We start from the raw sequence: 16,533 nt of genomic DNA, 5'->3' as shown, positions 1-16,533 counted from the left end.
TCTCCATGGTAAAATTAATTTTTGTCCTTGACATTAGCAAATAATCTGTGGTGCTACTTTGGCATTATATGATTATCTAATTTCTATCAATCATATATACAGTGGTTTTAACATCATTTGAACATCCTCCCTTGGGCCAGTGGTTTCATAAGTGCTTGCAAATGCTGACTTTCTGATTCCATTATTTCTTCTCTGTATTATTTGACCTTCTTCTGTAAAGCAGAGCTTTCTTTCATCAACCAGATGATTGACTTTTTTGAAATACCATTTTTTACTGGGAAGATTTGATACAGACTTATCTCTTTCATTTTAATTACCAATTTTCAAAGTAACCTACAGCAGATTGTGACATAAAGAAATTTTCTCAGTCTTTCTCTTTCTTAATATCATTGTGAATTCATCTATTTTTATTGACTCATTGTGTTTCAATCCACTGTAATCAGTATTCTTTTTTGTTGCTCAAATTGTCACAAATTTGTATAGTGGGACTTCTTGGCCACATCAATGCTCAAAACTAGAAAGTATGTTCTATATTTTATTAAAACTAAAGTAATCATTTATTATATGATACATCATTTTATATTCCATTGAAACAACAGATTACAAACAATTTACCTATGAATTACCATTACTTATAAGATTAATTCTGGTTTTTGATGTTAAAGTTCAAAAAAGGTAAATCTTAGAGTCAATATAATATTATTTAAAAAACCCATGACTTCATCTTGATTATTTCCACTTAATTTTAATTATAGTATGCTTACTTAGTTTTCTTGATTTTTATACTTGTATATTTTCCCTGTTACCCTGGAAATATTGATTTCTAACATTATTGTATAAGTTTCCTGTGGCTTCCATAACAAATTACCACAATTTGGTAAATAAAAGAAACAAAAGAAATTTTTTAAAACAAGAGAAATTTATTTTCTCTCAGTTCTAGAAGCCAGAGGTCCAAAATCAGTAACACTGAACAAAAACCAAGGTGTTGGCAGACTGCGCTTCTTTGCCTCTTCTGGCTTTGGGTGGTGGTGCCACTCCTTGGCTGGATCACTCCAATCTCTGTTTTCATGGGCACTTTGCTTTCTTTGTATGTCTGTATCAAATTTTCCTCTGCCTCACTCTTATAAAGATACATGTGAGGGCCTGACCAGGCAGTGGCGCAGTGGATAGAGCGTCAGACTGGGATGCAGAGGACCCAGGTTCGAGACTCCGAGGTCACCAGCTTGAGCGCGGGCTCATCTGGTTTGAGCAAGGCTCACCAGCTTGAGCCCAAGGTCACTGTCTTGAGCAAGGGGTTACTCGGTCTGCTGTAGCCCCACAGTCAAGGCACATATGAGAAAGCAATCAATGAACAATTAAGGAGCCACAACGAAAAACTGATGATTGATGCTTCTCATCTCTCTCTGTTCCTGTCTGTCCCTATCTATCCCTCTCTCTGACTCTATAAAAAAAAAAAGAAGATACATGTGAGGTGCATTTTGGGCCCCACCTGGATAATCCAGGCTAACCTCTCATCTCAGAATCCTTAACTTAATCACCTCTGCATTTAAGGTGACATTCAAAGGTTCCATGGATTAAGTTGTGGCTAGTGATTTGAGGGCTACTAGTCGGCCTATAAATAACAAGCACTAGCATGGTTACTTACATTATCAAAATAAACCAGAACTGATAAAACTGCTAATCATGTACTACAAAGTGAACAGCCTTAAAATAATCATACACATATCATTATAAGCTATAAATATACTAAGTGAAGTTTAACTTTCAATATGTCATTTTTTTTTTTTTGTCCTTAAAATTAAATCTTTAAGGATAGGGCTTCAAAGTGCTATGTTGCAAACTCGAGACAAATCTGTTCTCTGTATTTTGGTTCTTTTTCAGTTTGCTTTCAATTTCAAGGATTAAAAAAAATTAGTCAGGCCCTGGCCAGTTGGCTCAGCGGTAGAGCATCGGCCTGGTGTGCAGGAGTCCCGGGTTCGATTCCCGGCCAGGGCACACAAGAGAAGCACCCATCTGCTTCTCCACCCCTCCCCCTCTCCTTCCTCTCTGTCTCTCTCTTCCCCTCCCGCAGCCAAGGCTCCATTGGAGCAAAGTTTGCCCGGGCGCTGAGAATGGCTCTGTGGCCTCTGCCTCAGGTGCTAGAATGACTCTGGTTGCAGCAGAGTAGCACCCCAGATGGGCAGAGCATGGCCCCCTGGTGGGCATGCTGGGTGGATCCCGGTCGGGTGCATGCGGGAGTCTGTCTGACTGCCTCCCCATTTCCAACTTCAGAAAAAAAAAAAATTAGTCATTTTAAAATTAGGTAATATATTTCATGGTTCAAGGTGTCCTCCATCATCCATTAACTGAGGGCAAAATCATATTTAAGGCAGCTGGGCCTGTGATATGAAACATAATCTTTCCTTCCTGGATTCAGTGGGAGCTCCACATCTGCACAGCTGTGGGGGTTCCTTCTCTGTCCCTCCTCTTCATGTGATCACCAAGATGTCATTGTTCTATTCTCCCTTATGCCAAGCACCATCAATCTCTCCCCTTTTCTTCTTTTCCAGGACTTTCTATTTCTTCTAAACCTTCCAGCCCAATCTCCAGAATGTACTTTTCCCCAACTTCTCTTCCAGCTTCTATTGCACTTGACGAGGTGCAATTTTTGCAGAGATGCTGGGAGCCTAATAAAACGGGTTGAGAAAACACGTGGAACTTGGTCTCCTACTAGGATGTGCGTAGTTTGTTCCTCTTCAAATCATCTAGAGCTGAGGACAAGGAGGCCTTACTTTTGCCCTGGAGGGAGTAAGATCTGTCTTGTTTCAGCAACCTCAGAGCAAAGCATCTTTGTTCTGCAAACTTATGCATGTCTGTTCTTTTGTGTTTTTTACTACTTTATTTGCTCTTATTTTCTGTTAAATTTCCTTTGGAGAAATACTGAACTTGAATCATCTGAATTAAGAAAGAAAGAGAGCCTTCTGCTGGAGAGGTCAGGATGTCCCTAGAGACCATACGTGGTCCCAGAGTGACCACCTCCAAGCTGGAAAACTCAAGTAGTTTGTGCAACTGAGACAAAAGTAACAAGCAGAAATTCCAAGAGTGGGACAGTTGAGCCTTCATAGCCCAGTATGTTGCTTTATACTACCCTATTTTCCACACGTGTTACTGAATCTATTTTCTTAAAAGCACAGGCAACTAAAGGCAGCCTAGAAATGTCCATGTGGGTTTGCATTTGTTGACTTTACATCTTGGTTCAACAAATCTAAGTCTTCCTGGGAGATTTAATATAATTCACCCCCCCACCCTGCTTGTCTTGATTGCGTGACTTGGTAAAGGAAATCAGACTACCAAAAGGATAGGATAATTTATGTTTTGGGGACTCTGGTTATTACCGAGACATTCTTGAAATTACACTGGTACTGCTTTTAAATATTAATTTCAGTTTCCTGAAAGAGTGAGCTAAAGAATTCAAGCAATTCTAAAGCACATGGAGGAGAAACTAAGTTCTCAAGAAAAGAAAATTGCAAGAAGGTGAAATATACAATTTGACAGCATGCATACATTACACTGTTATAAATGCTTCGGACTGCTTAACATCAAACTGCAGGTAATGTTTTGACAGAGTATAGTAGTTTTGAAGACATGACAAGTGATTAATGTAGTACTTACTGAGATAGTTTCTAAGAAATGAATTAGATTTCTTGGATCTGGAAGTGGTTTAAGCTGCATATTAACCATTTCGGTTCACTAGGGTAGCATTTGTTACATTGAAGCAGTAATGGAATAATGCTCATTTTAGTGAGGTTAGAGAATTAAAATTCCAAGGTAAGTATTTAATTGGGATGTTTTCATGAATCAATCAAATTGTTAGATATGTGTAATAGAAATAGATTGAGACAGCTGCCGAACTTATAGTAACCTCCTAATGGTCATTTCTAAGTGATCCCTTCTTGATAAAAGTCATTCTTTCCTGTCATCTCACCGTCAGGTCTGTATGGGTCCTATGTGGGTCCCAACTCCCAGCAACAGTGATCCATTAACAGACAGGCACTTGAATTAACGTTAGTAACTCACTTTACCAGTTACAACAATTGGTTGAGAGGTGGCATTAAACTAAGGTTATACCTATTCTGGTTTGCTCAGACTTACCCCATTTCAAAATTGAAAGCCACCCCCCCCCCAAAAAAAAAATCAAAAGTCCCATGTTCTGGGTGGCCTTCTCACTTGCAGGCAAACTTGGATAGTTGGTCATCCAATATTACAACCTACACTGGTCATTCAGAGTTCTTCCCAATGAGATTTGGACTAGAAATGGAGTCTTTCTCTTTCTGGTCACAAAACTGTGAAGATGTAAGTCCAGAGTAGCTAGGAACTCCACTTCCAACCTCTGGAATCAGCTCCTCTGAGAGTATAAAGTTCACTTGTGCAGAATAAGAGAGAGAGAGAGAGAGAGAGAGAGAGAGCTCAAACCACTTGAGTTCCTGCTTCCCTCTCTCCCCACCCTGGGCATGGATGATGTGCTAATATGAGCCAATGGCCCTCCGCCTTTTCCCCAGGCTTTTTCAATTGGGCTTCTGTCAAATGAAACCAAAGAATCCTAATATAAAATTTGCCCCTAGACAAGATCAGGACTTTCTGACTTTTAATCTTTTTAGTTATTTTTTTATAATAAGTTTTATAAATCTTAAAAAACAAGAAGTAGAAACATTTTTTTTTATAATAATTACAATTTTTGTTGGAAAGGATCTTAGAAAGACTTGAAGGCTAATTTTGCAGGTAGACTAGAATTCCCTTCTATAAAACACCTGGAACAGTTTGGTATATAGCGGGTCCTCAAATACTATTGTTTTGTTCAGTGTCATTTCATTATAACATTGATGAGTGTAATGCTGGTGGCCAAGGCCAGGCATGTTCACATTGGATTCGGGCAGATGGTAGAGCTGGAAAGCATTGGCCTAGTCCCGTTTAATAGATTCTTGCAACGCGGATGAGCAAACAGGCAGGGAAACCGCTTCTCAGGCAGAGGATGAACGAATAGCTACATGAGAACAAACAGCAAAATGGGTGCCCTAAGAGGAAGCACTCATGGCCTTATGTATGCTATACACACGGGGCTCTGCCATGTGCTCACGTGCTAATCACGCAAAGTGCAAGTGAGCAAGCCTAACACAGCTGTTTTCCCTACAATGAGAAAAAAAATTGAGCCCTGATTGGGTCCACTGTCTGTGTGGAGTTCTCATGTTCCCCCCATATCCATGTGGGTTTCTCCTGGGACTTCTTTTTCTTCCCACATCCCAAAGATGTGCACATGAGGTAAACCGGCGTATCTCCACTGTCAGGATGACAGTATGAGTGAGAGTGTGGGTGTGAGTGGCCCTGTGATGGAAAGGTATCCTGTCCAGGGTGGGTCCCACCTTGTGCCCTAAGCTGCTGGGGTCAGCTCTGGCCACTCGTGACCGTGAACTGAAATGAGCAGGCTGGAAAAACATTCTCTTACTTCTTTTTATTAATCTTTCTTAAATGTATGTATAGCTCATATTTACTTCCACATTTATAATGAGATGTGTGTTTTGGGTCTTTATTTAGAAATGGTAATGTTTTTGTGACTAGAAACATGCCGAAGGAACTTAACTCTTGTTTATATCAATTAGTCTATGGTTCAGTTGGTTTCATTATACAGAGTTTTGCTTAAAGTCAGTTTCCAAGAACCTTTCAATGATGTTAAGTGAGGACCTACTGTGCTTCACTCTTCTCTGGTTATCAATCCCAATTCATGTAGCTTATAAGGCATCTCACATCTGGTCCATGGACCTAGAGCCTGATGTGAGGCTTGGTATGTAGAGGCATGCTGCTCCTGCTAATTGATTTATGTTGAATGAGTGCATGCTTAACTGAACTTAACTGTAATGATCCCTCAATCTTAATTTCACACTTGAGTTTTGGGAGAGAATCTTAGAAAATTCTGTAATCATATTAAGGAGCAGGGGAACATTCTGTAACCACAGTTATCATGCATATTGTGTTATAACACCACATACATTTTTGGCCATTTATGTTTTATATTTTTTCTTTTAGATGTTTAAAAAAGTGGCTTTATTTTGGCATATGATCAAGTAGGATCTGTCCACAATTTTCTGCTGTATATTTCTGCTTTGGAATAGAACTTGTCTGTCCACTTAATCAACAAAAATTGGGCCAAGTGCCTACCGGGCGCATAGGTGTTAGAAGGTTCAGGGCCTGCAATCATCTTACAGTGTGGCTGGGATGTGGAAGAGGTTGTCAGCTGGACCCTTGTTGCAAGTAATAAAGTGTGCTCCTCTAGCTGGCTTAAACAAAAAACGGGAAGCTTTTTGCTTGTATAATGGAAAAGGTGGACTGGGCTCCTGGACTCCACATTGTTATCATGTCCTGGCTGCCCTTCCAGGTTCAAGCCCTGCCTCCTCTGTGAGAACTCTGTCCCAGAAAGGCCCCTCCTCCACCCCAGGAGGTGAGAGGCTTTGAAGTCTGAGTCTCCCTTCATCCCAGGTGGGGGGGGGGGGTTAGGAAAGGAAACAGAATACCTCCCTCCACAAGCAATCCCAGCCAGAGTCACCTTGTTCACTCTTAGTTCTGGTTTTCTGTGCAGATTTCCACCCCTAACATTGCTATAGCTTGAGGATCGTAACAGGCCGATGATTACCTTCGGCTTGGGTCCCATCCTGCATCCTGGAGCCAGCATGAAACCCCAGAAGGCGTCAGAGGAGTTTTCCCAAAAGGAGAAAAAAGGAGGCATGGTAGGTAGATGGAGAAATAATTAACAAATGTTTTCTACAAAGGATAGCCGTCTGAATGTTGAGTTCTGAAGCCTTTCCCACTTGAGTGTAAGAGGAGAAAGGCTGAACTAGATCAATGTAAAAAGATTTTTTTTTTCATGATTGACTTGCTGGTTCCTGTCCTTAGGCTATCCCACGCACCGCAGATCTTGGGCTTTTAAATCCACCTTTAGCTGGCACTGCAGCTCCCAGAAGCCCCCCCTGCCTTGCTGCCCTCTCGCTGAAGGGGTGCAGAAGGAACAGGATGGGAGTGTTGTGCCAAGGATCCTCCCTGTCCCAGGACAGGGTCCTCCCTGTCCCAGGTCTTCTGAGTCGGACTCTGGGAGGAGGATTCAGGGAATTCTAAACAAGTGCCAGGTGAAGGTAAAGGGTCGGAAGAGCCACGGTCTTTGTCTTCTATTGTTGAGAGTCCTTCCTCTTCCTTGCAGCCTGGCAGACCCGCCCTGCCTTCCCCAGCCAGTGCACGCGTCCCTAGCTGGGTGAAGTCTTCCTTAGCCCTCTCCTCTGATGCCACATGTATGCTCAGCTTTGTGTTCCAACACTTTTTGTCCTGTGTTAGTTACATCACACTATATCTGGTCAGTTTCTGCATCAGATTTTGAGGGGTGTGTGGGCAGGAACCACATCTTCTAAACGCTGGATTTTATGATATTGGAGCACTCAAGGAATTCTGAGAGGTAGAGGAGTGGTGAGGATCCAGCACCTCTGTCCAAGGGGACAGGTGCTATACACGCAGGGCTGTTGAAATGGACACAGACGGGAAGTGTGAGATGTAACATTTCGACTTATTTTTCTATGAAACCTTCACTACTATTTCTGGGTGTGTTTATAAAGTATGTCATAGACAGTATGGTGTTCATGTATATAATTAGTAAATATGTAATCATTGTTACATGTTTATAAATATACTACATATATTGAGAATTCAATTTTTAATATATTTTTTTAAAGGATGCAATGTGAGATCAAAAGCAACTGGAGACTATTGGGTCAGATTATTGTTTTTTAATGATCTACCCTAAGTCCTTTATTTCACATGTGATCCTGCAAGTGTGTGGGTGGGTGTTGTATCAACTGGGGAAAAGCTTGAGGAAATGGTATTTACTAATGATTTCTGACACCTACATTGCAAATTCATGAAAAACGCTTGTCTCTCTCCTAACTCCCTAAATTGGTTTCCATCCTTGCCCTCCTGGGGCACATGGTGCAGCCGGGGGCACAGCGGGTGTGGACAATGAGGGGTCTGCTTGCAGGAGGGTAATCGATTTGGACCCTTGAGCCCTGTCTTCCCATGAAGAGCCTGCAAAATGTAGCTGCCAGGCAGGCCCTGGCCGGTTGGCTCAGTGGTAGAGCGTTGGCCTGGCGTGCAGAGGTCCCGGGTTCGATTCCCGGCCAGGGCACACAGGAGAAGCGCCCATCTGCTTCTCCACCCCTCCCCTTCTCCTTCCTCTCTGTCTCTCTCTTCCCCTCCTGCAGCCGAGGCTCCATTGGAGCAGGGATGGTCCGGGCGCTGGGGATGGCTCCTTGGCCTCTGCCCCAGGCGCTAGAGTGGCTCTGGTCGCCACAGAGTGACACCCCGCAGGGGCAGAGCGTCGCCCCCTGGTGGGCGTGCCGGGTGGATCCTGGTCGGGCGCATGCGGGAGTCTGTCTGACTGTCTCTCCCCGTTTCCAGCTTCAGAAAAAAAAAAAAAATGTAGCTGCCAGGCCTCAGTCCTGGCAACCCTGAGCATTGTGGTGGGAAACGTGAGATGGTCTGACTGTGGGAACGGTGAGGGATGGGCCCCTAGGAAACGGGACGGGGTGGGTGGTGGGGGGAAGAGAGGACATTCGCGGGAGGACGGCTGGAAGATCAGTGTTTACTAACAATGAAGCTAGCTAGGGAGGCCTGGGACAGATCATGCAGACGTTGAAAGTCAGGTGAAGGACTTCTGGACAAGGTGGAAGGCGGCAATCCATCAGCCCTATTAAGTCACATTAGCCTTACCATAACCAGTCACCTAAAAGTTTTTAGCTCAGAGTCCTGTGGGTTGAATCTGTCGGCCTAAATTAACTTTGGGTCCCAAGCGCACCCTTGGGGAGGTGTGTCCACCCTGCTTTATCCTTGTTTTGGGGTAACGAGTAGTTGGGGACCAGTATGATACTGCCCGGGCACTATCGGGCAGGTAGTGACCCCATAGGGGTAGATTTTCCACCAAACAGCTCCGAGCCTGAGGACTCACCTGGGACCCTGTCGGCTCATTTACTCTGGACCTTAAGTTTCCTCCCTCAGCCGGGATGGGTGGCAACTGAGTCTGGACCAAAGCCTGTGTTCGATTTCTCGAAATTAATGGTCAAGTGGGACCTCCCTCATCCATATATATTTTTAAACCTAATGATTGCACAAAAATTACAGAAAGAATCTCTTCCCAAGTTTCCAAAAGCAGCTTAACGACCTGCTCCGCTTTCAACCCCTCCGCGCTGGGCCGCAGTTGGGTCCGATGGGGCTACCTGGACTTTGTGACTTTCTGCCGGAAGCAGTAATGTGAAAATAGCATTCCGTTTTGGACTTAACCAGGGCCATAACTTTGAAGCAGACTTAAAATCATTCTGTAGTAATAGTTCTTGCATGGCAAACTACGTGCTTTTAGAAATAAAAGGCTTGGCGTGTAAAATGGGCTGTCGATAACCAGCCCTGGGAGGCTGGCAGGGGGTATTTGAGTGGGGTCTTAATGCTCTAGTTTTCATTAACTAGTCACCGTGGCATGAGTTTATTAAAGTGCAAATCGGAAACTCTTGGTTAAAAGGGTTGGCTGTAATCCAATTAATATATTCATTTTTAATAGTAGGGCCCCAGGCTAGGAAAAGGCATTTACTCAGAAATGTCTGTGTGAGTTCTGTCTGGGTCCTAGCTCCCGCTTTTCCAGGTTAACCTGGAACATTGCTGCCAGGCTTGGCCAGTGCCCTTGGGTTCACCTTTCATAACTTCTGGGAGGCGAAGGCAGCCTGAGGTTTGCTCTTTTTGTAGTCGGAAGGATTTTCCCCATCCCCAGGGTGGTGAGTTTCTTGCTAGTTGACCTGATCAGCCAGAGGAGGTAGAAAGTGTGGGATGTATCGATTGTCTTTGACTTTTGAGAAATAAGACAAAGGTGCTTTTCTGCTGATGGCTAAAATTAATTACAGCACAGGACCGCTGGGCTTTCGGCATCTTAAACAAAGCAATGCCTTCAGGTCTCCTAGAAAATCAAATAGAATCTAAAAGCAAAGAGAGAATCAACCATAGAAAGAGCTGCTTTTCGTGTCCCATGATGATTTGACTTCTGCAAGTGAGAATTCCAATGCCAAGACTGACATATTCCTTATTATTGTCTTTCTTGGAGACATAGGACTCGTGGGGTGACCGTGTTTTCGCCCAAGCCCACCTCGAAACAGGACTTGATGTTTCTGAGTGTTCCCCCACCCCCACAGATCTGATTTGAGCATGGAATAATGACAGAGTCATATTTGGCTTCAGACTTTCTGGCGAGACAGCCGAGATCATTCATTTCACTGTCTGCACAGAAGAAATGCAATCAAATTCCCATTGGACAACTGTGATCCCTGTCCACATTTTTCTCTGCCTGCTGCTCCCAACACGCACTCCAAAGGTTCTCCCGATTTACTGGACCCCTTGGCCTTGGCTGGCAGCCTGCAGGCTCACTCAGCAAAGCCGGAGCATGCAGCTGAGCGGCTGCCATCTGTTCATGGCTCCTCCCTGGTGCGTCTTGGGTCCTGGATCATCACCTTCTCTGGCTCAGTCTGCGTCCCCAATGGCACTCTTCCTCCTGTTGTCTCATTGGTTGGGTTTCACACTCCAACAGCGTTCTGCCTTTTTTGATATGGAGCTTAGAACCAGACTGCCCTGGTCGGCTTTCCTAGAACTCCTCACCTTCCAACTTTAGAATGTGAGGTGCTTTGCTGCAAAGTCGGGGGAGTTGAGGACCCCAGGGAATTGGTTAAATTCTCAGATGGCTCCATAAGCTGTCACCTTTGTTGGCAGTGCTGCTCTGGTCCCACCCGTCTCCAACCAATGTCCTTTATTTCTTTTTTTAAAAGATTTTATTTATTGAATTGAAAGAGAGAGAGAGAGAGAGAGAAAGAGAGAGAGAGAAAGGGGGGTGGGTAGAGCAGGAAGCATCAACTCATAGCTGCTTCTCATAATGTGCTCTGACCAGGCAAGCCCAGGGCTTCAAACCAATAATCTCAGTGTTCCAGGCAAACACTTTACCTACTGTGCCAGCACAGGTCAGGCAGCCAACGTCCTTTTACCTTGTTGAGACCTAGTTCCCATTCATATTCAGTCTTACTGTTTTGTTCATAGGCCTCTATTTTTGCTATGATAATGTACCTGTTAACATGTGTCTCCACAACCTGCCACTCTGCTTTGCTCTTGGAAGGCCATTATAGATTCCTAAACTTTCCCCTGGTATTTGGAGTCCTGCTACCAATTTCTCCTCCTCCCTGATTCTTACTGATTTCCCTTTTGGAACTCTCACCATTGTCTTCTGCAGATCACATGTGGTGGGCAGAACAACACCCCTCTCCCCAAAGATGTCCACATCCTAATCCTTAGAACATGTGAATGTGTCAGGTTACATGAAAAAGGGGAATAACAGTTATAGATGGAGTTGAGGTTGCTAATCAGAGGATGATGATTACCTCTGAATTCAGAACGATCTCATCTTGAGGTCTTTAACTTAATTACATCTGGCAAGACCTTATTCTAAATAAGCTTACATTCTGATGTTCCTGGTGGGCATATATAATATTTGGGGCAATATTATTCAACTAATTGCATTATTTGAACAAAATAGAGAACGCCAATGAGGAAGGAGTTTGAGAGGGAATAACAAGCTTAGTAGAGGTGTCTTTAGAATATCCAGGTGGAGGTTTGTGTGTTGGGAGCTCAGGGAAGGAGGTTTGGGTATCACTGTCTGTGTTTGGTAGCTGAGGGTACGTAAGATTGTTCAAGGAGAGCATGTACAACAAGGAAGGCAGTGGGCTGAGAGTGGGCTCTCCAGGAACGTCAGCTCCATGTAGAGGAGTCACGGTCCACTAAGGATACCAAGAAGGAGTGATTCCAAGGGTGGGAGGAGAACCATGAACAGTGTTGTTACTGGGACAAAGGGATAGAGAGTTTCAAGGAGAACCCCCACGGCCAAGGATAGCAGTGAAACTGAAACAACTGTTGGTTTCAAGGTGTGTGGGCCGTCATGGTTGTGTGGACTTGAATTAAAGAGATCCTGTCCTTTTTATCCTGCTTTGCCTCAGGAGGCAGCCTGTTTGTTTGACAATTATTAGTAATGGGCAAAACAAGGGGCAATGACTAGGCGTGACTTGGCTGTGAGTAGGATGCTCTGAATTCTGGTTGTGGCATTTGAATTTCAAAATAATTATCTTAACTGGGTTGGGCCCTATCCTTAACAGATCTAATTTCCTCTTACAAACTTCTGTCTGCTATAATGCTCCTAATAATCACAATTTTAAGGTTGCTTGAGGGTACAAAGTGACAGGAAACAAAATTTTAGGAAATTAGGTTACAACAATTGCAGTTTAGGGCATAAAAGTGGGGGCACAGTTTTATTTCATTGTCCGAGACAAATTACTGGGCTGCTTGGACCATTGATTTGTGATAATGTTTCTCACGAAGGTTCAAGGCAGTGGTCTTGCCTGGTCAGGGTTGATTAGTCATGGTTTATTTCTCCAGTTCGAAATTAATTGGCAGAGTCTCAAGCGCTTTTGTACATTCAACTCGCTTTCAATTACATTTCCATAATCTTAAAGTTCATGGTACTTCTCTTTCCCACCTATGAAAGAACCAGCAATCTTGTTAATTCTGAAAGGTGGCACTATATATCAGAGACTCTCCGATTTTTTTTGTTGGCTTTAGGTCTGGGTTTGATGCATCTGCAATTTAATTAAACTGATTTAGTGTATTAGTTGGGATAGGCTGCATTGTGCTGCAGTAAGAAACAACCCTGCCTGAGCAGGTGGTGGCGCAGTGGATAGAGCATTGGACTGGGATGCAGAGGACCTAAGTTAGAAACCCCGAGGTTACCAGCTTTGATGCAGATTCACCAGCTTGGGTGCAGATTCACCAGCTTGAGCACCGGGTCACTGGCTTGAGCATGGGATCATAGACCATGGTAGCTGCTCAAAGGTCGCTGTCTTGGAGCCCAAGGTCACTGGCTTGAGCATGGGGTCACTCACTCTGCTGAACCCCGCCCCCCCTCATCAAGGCACATGTTAGAAAGCAATCAATGAACAACTAAGGTGTGGCAATGAATTGATGCTTCTTATCTCTCTCCCTTCCTGTCTGTCTGTCCCAATCTGTTCCTCTCTCTCTCTCTCTCTTTGCAACACACAAAAAGAAACAACCCTAACACCTCTATTACTTAACACCAGAGTTCGTTCTCACTCACACTTCATATTAACATGGTAGCTAGATGGCTATGCCCACACAGTCATCAGGAGCCCAGGATGATGGAGGCCACATGATTTTTTGGTGGAGCCAGCTGGAAGACATGGACTTCTAGGTGGCCACAGCAGGGCAAGAGAAACTGGGGCTCTTTGCTACCTCATTCAAATCATTGGCCAGAAGTTAGTCTCATGGCCCCTCACCCCTCAAATGCAAAGGCCTGAGATGTGCAGTCTTCCATTGGCCAGAGTGGGAGGAGAATGAATATTCTGATGGCTAGTAATGTCCACCAGGGATTGATAGAGAGAAAGCACCAGTGATCTGCACATTTCAGCACCAGCTGGTGTTTAGTGAACCCTCCCTTCTAATCAGCAGAATACTGATGAGGCTCCCACAGCTCAGTATCACTGCTTTACCAGAGACTCCTGCCAGGGATCTACCTAATTTGGGGTATGTGCTTCCCATACATGTTCAGAGAACCAAATGATCCCACGCTATCTTGCCTGGAAAGTTTCCTCCACTGAAGGTGTGCATAGGTAGCATCTATCTATCTATCTATCTATCTATCTATCTATCTATCTATCTATCTATCTATCTATCTATCTATCATCTATCTATCTATATCTATCCATCCATCCATTTATCCATTTATTTATCTTTATTAAGTAACCCTATGCACCTGAATATTACTGATTGGGTGAGGTAACCCCATTTGGCCAATAAGTGAGCAATCATATGTACTTTCTCATAACTGTAACTGATGACACAGAGACTGTCATTCAGTGGTCGGTCTGAGAAGATGCTAGGCAGATCCGAGTTTCTGATTCTCAACACCACAAGCTAGAAAGCCTAAGAGCTTCTATGAGACTAAGTCCCCTATCATTCCCACTGCCTGGACACATGTCCTTGCAGAAGAACCTGGTCCACTAGGAAATTTTCTGAAACAAGGCTCAGAACCTGATTCTCCATGCTCCCTCCTTGGTTGTCTCTCAAGTTTTTTCTTCTTATTATTCTGCTCATTTTCTAATTAATGGAAAAGACTTAATTTTTTTCACAGAACCATTTCTTTTTCTTTTTCTTTTGGTAATGGAAAGAATTGATTAATGAGAACTACGATTGTGCTAATTGAGATGGTGGTTTATGAAATGGTTTGATCTTCCTAGAAAGAATTGACTTTCAGACATATGAAGCCCCTGGAAATAACTGCACCTATGCCACTCAGAGAGGTTTGCATTGCAACTTTCTGCAGTGATCTATGCGACTTCCAGTACGGTAGGTAACAGCCCCAAGTTTTCAGTTTTCCCAAGTGTGAAACTGGGGGATTAGAGTTGATTGTCTCAGAGGTTTCTAAACCTCTTATTTCCAAATTTCTATCATGCTTTATAATGAGGGAGAGAGACAGGTTGGAGAGTTTGCCCCAGACTTACACAGCTACTGAAAATGCAGAACCCCAACCTCAGAATTGTAAGCGCATTGTGCTTTCAATATGCTAAGGTGTTAACTGGTTTAACTTTAAGAGTAAACTCCTATCAGAGGCATTAATTTCATTGTTATTCAAAACACAACTCAAATCAATATTTGTCAGATATAAAGGGCAACATGAGAAAAATGATATTCTAAAAGGTCCCTGGACTATCAGTACTAGTCCTGATGAAGGCTATATTTAGAATACTCACGGGCTCCATTTGCTAGGATGACATCTCTCTCTTTCTTTTTTATGGTGACCTTCATATTTATAATAGCTGTGTTTCCAATAATTTTATCTTGGTAGCACAACAATATAAATTAACCCATTTGTTCCCAGAGAGTACCAAGATTTCATCATGGATAGTAAAAGCCCAGCTCCCCTGCAATGTTTGGGGGAGGCTGCGGGAAAGGGCCTGTAAAGCCAGTATCCAGGGCCGCTATCACAGCAGCCTGGCCCATGCAGGTTCGCATTGGATTCAGACAGTCGGTAAAGAAACAATGGAGCCAAAAACTGATGAGCCATCTTCTTTAATCCTAGCTTGCACCTGGCGGGCAAGTAAAAACACACACTGGGCTCCAAAACCCACTCACATTCAGTGCTCACAAAGCTACTGACTTATCCAAGTTTCCTAGAATCAAAGGTTTTTAGCTCACCAGACTTATTCACCTCTGTTCCCCATCTCCTTCCTTCTCCCTGCATAAAGTCTGCATAAACTGGCCTCTCACTCAACACTCCACCATCTTGGCTGCTTCTCCTGGCCTCCTCCACGTGGCCTTTCTCTGCTCTCTCATCTCTAATGCTAATAATCCCAGGAACCAAGAGCCTAAACTCCCATTCTGCCCCCATTTTATAGTGTAGCTTCATAATCTTTAATCCAATATACAGAATAGGGAAGTCTCTAATACAAAGTCACTTATCTGAGGCATGATGGGATTGTACCACCCCACATCAAAAAGGGTGGGAAAGGCTTAATCCCAAAACCAAGCCTCAGGCTCCAAGGATCCTGCCTGCCCACAGCCCGCCCCCAACACACATTAATATCACCTGGGCGATGGCTTCTGTGGGCAGCGCCATCTTTAACAAAATGAGCATAATATATTTTATCTGCCCAACAGGGCCCTGGTGGGCAGGAGTGGGGGAGATTGGAGACCATCACCTGGGGCAGTTTAGAATGAATTGGAGAAGGGCACTGGGGATATGAATTTGACTCCAGATCATTTGGATTTCTCCATACAGAAGGCCATAATAATTTTCAACTTGTGACTGTGTGGTGGGAGAAAGATGAAATTCACTTTTATTTAAATTGACATTTGAGAGCACAGACTTAAGAGATAACCCAGATTTAAGGGTGAAGTATAACCCATGCTTAGAGAGCCCTTGCTTGAACCCCTTTACCCCCCCCCCCCCACCAGGTGAGGAGTATGTAGGCACAAAGGTAGTGACCACCTTCAGCCCTTACCCACTTCGTAAACCTTGTACTGGAAATAAAAGTCCTGGAATTCCTTGTTGAGACAGCCCTGATCCTGCTTTCTAGGCCTGTACCGGTGTCGTCCTCAGGCTTGTCCTGTGCAGAGTGGCCTACCCAACTGGTGCCCACGTCCCTAGGCCCCAGGGCTGGCTGAGGTTCCTCTGGTTACGAGAATAAGGGCTGGTTGGAGCAGAGATGTGAGGGCAGGGATGTCCACATACATATGCATGAGCAACTTTAAGATATTAAATAATTTTTTTTTAATAATTTTATTTTTTTAATGGGGTGACATCAATAAATCAAGATACATATATTCAAAGATAACAAGTCCAGGTTATCTTGTCGTTCAATTATGTTGCATACCCACCAC

Source organism: Saccopteryx bilineata, chromosome 1, assembly GCF_036850765.1.
Source record: "Saccopteryx bilineata isolate mSacBil1 chromosome 1, mSacBil1_pri_phased_curated, whole genome shotgun sequence".
Taxonomy (NCBI): domain Eukaryota; kingdom Metazoa; phylum Chordata; class Mammalia; order Chiroptera; family Emballonuridae; genus Saccopteryx; species Saccopteryx bilineata.
This window is presented reverse-complemented; position numbering follows the sequence as displayed.